Genomic DNA, 5,957 nt, shown 5'->3' on the forward strand with positions numbered 1-5,957 from the left:
AAGAAGGAGTGAATAAAGGTCTTCAAGCGGAAGCTGGACCACTTGTCAAGGATCTTGTAGAAAAGATCTTTATTCAACAAAAGTTGGACTCTGAACTTCTTTCTTATACTGATATTGTGTCAACATAATATTTTATGGGCTCCCTTTTATTTCTAAATTACTGTTCTTTGTCCATTTTTGAAGAGGACCAATGGCATCATGGGTGATATCTTGACTCATGGGTGAATTGGATTTAAGTGAGGCAGAGTTGCACGAAGTCTTCAGCCTCTCTGTCTCTTCCAGTGGCAAAACAAAGGCCAGGAGGACTGGTGATGGCCCAGGATGCAGGGGATGACTTGGTATCTTCGATGTTTGACCAAGCTCTAAGCACTCTACGGCACTTGCTTCAACCACCTTTATGGCCAATGGAACAAATTGTTCTTATCTGCCCATTCAGGTAGGGGAAATCTTCACAAGCTTTGGGTAGACATCCTCCTAACTCTCTGATGGGTTTGAGACCTATGGATTACCCTCAACCTCGTTTAGCCTGGCTGCTGAGACTGTTTACCAGGGTGCTAACAACCAGAATCTAAGCTGCCTTACTTTAGCAAAGGGTTCAGCTTATGAACCGCCTCTTGTAGGCTTTTCCAAAATATTTTTTTCCCTTAAAGGTTCTATATCTCTTCCACCAACCAAAATATTTTGAATACAATTTAAACTGAGGCCTTAAACTTCATTTTTATTGTTAGATTGTAACCTCACTGAGGTTAGGGATGGGCACAGTATCTTTGTAGTTTTCTTGGCACATAGTATAGTGTTCTGTATATAGCAGATGTTTTTTTAATAAAGTACAATATAACCAAGTAAGCATCACTGTTACTGATGAGCTGGATTTCAACTACACCTAAGCAAAGCTCCTGCCCATCTGTTAAGATTCAGCAAAATCTAAATAAAGCTGACCTTCTCCACCTCACTCCACCTTCAACTTCTACCTCTTTTCCTTAGTTTCTCTGACTTCTTTCAAGACTCAGCTCAAGTGTCAACTTTCACAGGTGACCTTTTTGGTCCCACCTAGCTGCTGGAGCTTTGTTCGGTGAATTTACCTTCCATCTACATTCTTTATGTCTTTTTATGTGCCTCATTATTTGCATAATGACTCCCCCATTAGAATATATGTTCTTGGAGGCCAGGAACTGTTTTTGCCTTCTTTTGAATCCTCAGAGCTTAACACAGTGGTTTACACATAGTAAGGGCTTAATAAATGCTTGTTCAATGACAAATGATGTGACATGAAATTACTTAAATTCTTTACAATTCCTCCAACATTTCTTTATTCAACAATTGGATGCTTATTTTGGCTCTGCAAAATTAATGGTGTGGAAAATCTTCGCTGCAGTAGGGATTTGCAAATCAATGTCAGTCTCTTGAAAGATGTCATCCAAGTAGTCAACAAAACAATGAGCTAAACATTCACAGACTGAATAAAAAGAAGCATTTTTTTCCAAAAATATATCATTTGTTGCAGACATTTCATGATATATAATCCTCAGACATGGGCGGGGGGAGTGTTGAACTTGAACTATTGAGGGGATCAATGATCATTTCATTACTTTCTTGGTTTTAGCAAATTAATGGTTTCTATCTTATTACAGAGTTCCAGTGATAATGAAAAAAGTTGGGAGATTTATAGAGAAGAGGCAGAGAATTGGCATTTATGAACTAGGGAAGTCAGCTAAGAAGAAAAGCAATCTTTGGAGGATATAGATGGGAAGAAATAGGTGTGAATTATAATCCAGTGGCCCCCTGAAGGGATAATTTATATGAAAATCCATTTATACTGCTGATATGATCATTATATTCCATAAACAAATGCATTCTCCATCAAGGAAAATATTATTTAATGTAATTTTGATATCTTCTTTCTCAAAATTACATAGAATCAGTTTAACCACAGATAACCCTATGTAAAATTGCAAAATTGTGAAGTAGGTGAAACTTAAATATGCCAACTTGTCACCTAAGTTATCATTGTCTCTTTAATTCTCACCTAACCCATCACTAGCCTCCTCCATTTTTATTGAAGTAAAGATGCCTTTAGTTGATAGGCTATTTAAGAATACTTTATGTTGGCAGTATCATAACAGGCCTTGACTTTTATGTATCTCTCTGGAATTCTAGTCTAGCATTACAAAGCGCTGACTTGATGTTGCCACATATATATCCTAAATGCATCTCAATAGCAACATGTCCAAAATGGAACTTATTATTTTTTATCCCAAACCCATACTTCCTCTAAAGTTTCTAAATTTGGTTGATGGTACTACCATCCTTCCTGTAATACAGGTTCACAAGGTTGGAATCATCCTGGTTTCTAACCTCTCCCTATCCCACCTGTGGACCACAAATCCAACCAGTTGTCAGATCTTATCTATTCTACCTCCACATCTCTCACTATTTTTTTTTATTTTCTTTTTACTAGCATAGCTTCTGCTCTAGTTCAATCCCTCATTGCTGCTCACCTGTACTGTTGCAATAACCTTCTAATCAGTTTACCTGCTTTCAAATCTTTCTCCTTTCTGATTCATTCTCTATCTACCTGAAATGAATATTCCTAAGACATATATCTAAGCATGGCATTCCCCTGCTCAAAAAGATTCAAAGACTCCTTATTTCCTCTAGAATAAAATATAAAATATTTAGGTTGGCATTTGAAACCTTCCACAATATGCCCTTCTCCTATTTTACAGTCATTTCATATTATTCCTTTCCACGCTCACTCACTATTCTAGTCAAATAGGCCTATTAGCAGTTCCCCAGGAATTCAATTTTATTTCTCACTTTTGTGCTTGACGTTGTCCCCCATGCCAGGAATTACTTCCTCCTCACCTCTAGCTCTTCAAATCCATTGCTTCCTACAAATCAACCATTTAGGTCTCATGAGATATTTCTTGATCCCTCTAGTTGTGAGTATATTTCTTCTCTCTTGAAAATGCTTTGGAAGATTTTATAAATATTTAGGCATCTGTAAACATGATGTGGGGCAGCTAGGTAGTGCAGTGCAGTGGATAGAGCACCAGGCCTAGAGTCAAGGATACAGGAGTTCAAATACAGCCTCAGACACATATCTGTGTGACCTTTAGCAAGTCATTTCACCCTGTTTGCCTTAATTTCCTTATCTGTAAAATGAGCTAGAGAAGGAGATGGCAAACCATTCCAGTGTCTTTGCCAAGAATACCTCAAATGGGCTCATGAAGAGTCAGACACAACTGAAATATGACTGAAGAGCAGCAAATATGTTTTATCCCTATAGTAGAACATAAACCCCTTGAATATAGAGTCTTTGAACAGTGCAATGGACATGGTTGGTTCAAATTAAATGGCTGGATTGAATTGGACTTCATAGACTGAATCTCAGAATTGGAAATATCATCAAATGTTAGCTAGTTTTATCCTTTATCTGAACTGAAAAGTGGCTGAACAACTACAAACATGTTGTATCCCTACAGTAGAATGTAAACTCCTTGGGTATAGAGTCTGTGTCATTTTTCTTTGAACAGTGCAATGAATATAGTAGGTTCAAATTAAATGGCTGAATTGAGTTGAACTTCATAGAATGAATCTTGGAACTAGAAATATAATCAAATGTTAGCTAGTTTGATACCTTATCTGAACCATCCCCTCTACAATATCCTGATTAAAGGTCATCTAGCTTCAGCTTGATATTATCAGGTAGTGGAGAGATTTTTACTTCCTGTAGTAGCCTTTTACATATTTGTATTGTTTTAATTATGACTAAGTTTTCCTTTATAGTGAATCAAAATATTTTTTCTACAATTTCAAATAATTTGTTTGTATTTTGTTCAATTTGAGGCCAAGGGAAAAACAGTATATTCCTTCTTCCACGTGATAAACCTTCAAGTATTTGAAGACAGGGGTCATGTTCTTTCTTTCCTCCTTTCCCACCACCTATCAACCAGTCTCCATGCCCTAAGGCAAGTCTTCTGTTCTTTAGTCTGAAAGATCCTTCCTTCTTCCCTTCCTCTCCATATCTTTCCTTTCTTTTTTTCCTTTTTTCCTTCCTTCTTTCTTTCCTTACTATATTCTTTCCTTTCTAAATGTTTAACAAAGGAAATTTACTCAATAATATTATGGAAAGGATATTAAGAAAAGACACAGTATGGGTTAAATTAAATGAAGTTCTGCTGGCCTCTGCATTTGCTATAATAACATACTAGATCAGAAGAGTATGTTAACTCTCATGGTAGTGGAGAATCTATCAGGCCTGTGGAATTTTCTCTGTTATTTCCATTGTCAATGTATGTGATGAAATGAATGACTACAATGTTCTCTATCATCTTTTTTAAAGAAAAGATTTAAATAATTAAATGAGGCTGATGAAGTAATGAGAAAGGATAAATTATTTAAAATATAAAAATAAAATTATTTAAGATACATACATATATTATAGAATATTTTTAAATTATTTAATGGGAGTTGCTTTAGTTCCAAAATATTTATGATTAGCTTATTCAGATGTCATCCTACAACTGCTCACATCACTCAAATATTTATGGAAGTGAATTCTAGGTATTGTATTTGGATCACAGACATAGGCTTGAAAGGGATTGATTTTCTTGCCACAGTCATGATTCAGAACCGCGACAACTCACTTTGCTAATCACTTGGCTGTGAGGATTTTGTATAGCCTGGATCACAATGTCTGGGAATAAACCTGAAGTTGATCAATTTTCATCACTAATCTCTACTACCAGTAATTTGTCCTGTTCTGCTGCCATTTCCAAAGTCTATTCCTCAGATTCCTATGCAGACATGACAATCCTCGCAAAGGAGGTTTACTTTATTTCCCAGGGACATGAAATATGCATAGTCCCTACTAAGGAGAAGAGCACATGCCCACAATAGGAAAAGAACCAATCACCAAAAGGAACGGTCTCCAGATGCGGTAAATGTGTTCTTTAATTCACAGCATTAATTCTGAGAGTTACTTCATCAATATTTCAATGGATTCATGATATCAGTGGTGTGTACTGAAGCCTCACAAAGAGCATAGAAGCTTTGAAAGGCAGGATAAAATTTCCATCTCTGACTTTAGTTTATCTTTTGGAAAATCTAACCCAGATCTTATCCCATCATCTTAATTTGTGTTAATACAGCCTCACCACTGTTAATGGCTATATTCACTACAATGTGCTGAATATATTTCTTAATTAGGAAGGATAGTATATATAAAAGTCCATATTCGTTAATACTATTTAGTCAAGCATAGGTGAATGGAATTTTATTCAGATGTCCAGCTAAATGATTTCCTAAATGATTATCATCACTGGTTAGCTTCAGCAAGAACATGTGAAAAATCAGACACAATCTGATCTACATGTCAGAAATGCTCCCTCCTTCACCTCTTGGAATCAATAGCTCCTTTCAAGGTTGAGCTCAAGTGCCATCTCCATGACAGGAAAAGATGCTTGAGAGAAAATCTTTTTTGAAAAAAGAGAGAAAGGAATGAAGCAAGAGGTGAGAGCTAGTCTGTCCAAAGTTTGTGTTTTCAGAATAATTGTCTGTTGGAAGTCTTGTTCCTCCCTGTGTGATCCATTTCTAATCTGGCTATCACATATCTTTTCAAAATTTTGACACCTACAGTCTTGCTTTCAGGGAAGAGGTTGAAATTCAGTATTCATCCTTTGATTACTACATTCATTCAACAAGTGTTTGCTGAGTTCTTAATAAGTGCAAGGTCCTATGTTGATTTACAGGTGGGATATAAATAAATGAAGGCATGTCCTACTTACTGACATTTAGTGATCTCATAGAAACATAATTTTAAGGTGAAACAGTACAGAGGTCAAATAATTCTATGGGAACATTATTTATGTGTGTGATACATTCCTAAGTGACTAGAGTTCAGAATATAAAATCTCAAAATAAAGCTTTATAGAGAACTTGCATTATAATCTTGA

The sequence above is a fragment of the Trichosurus vulpecula genome, chromosome 9, assembly GCF_011100635.1.
Source record: "Trichosurus vulpecula isolate mTriVul1 chromosome 9, mTriVul1.pri, whole genome shotgun sequence".
Lineage (NCBI taxonomy): Eukaryota > Metazoa > Chordata > Mammalia > Diprotodontia > Phalangeridae > Trichosurus > Trichosurus vulpecula.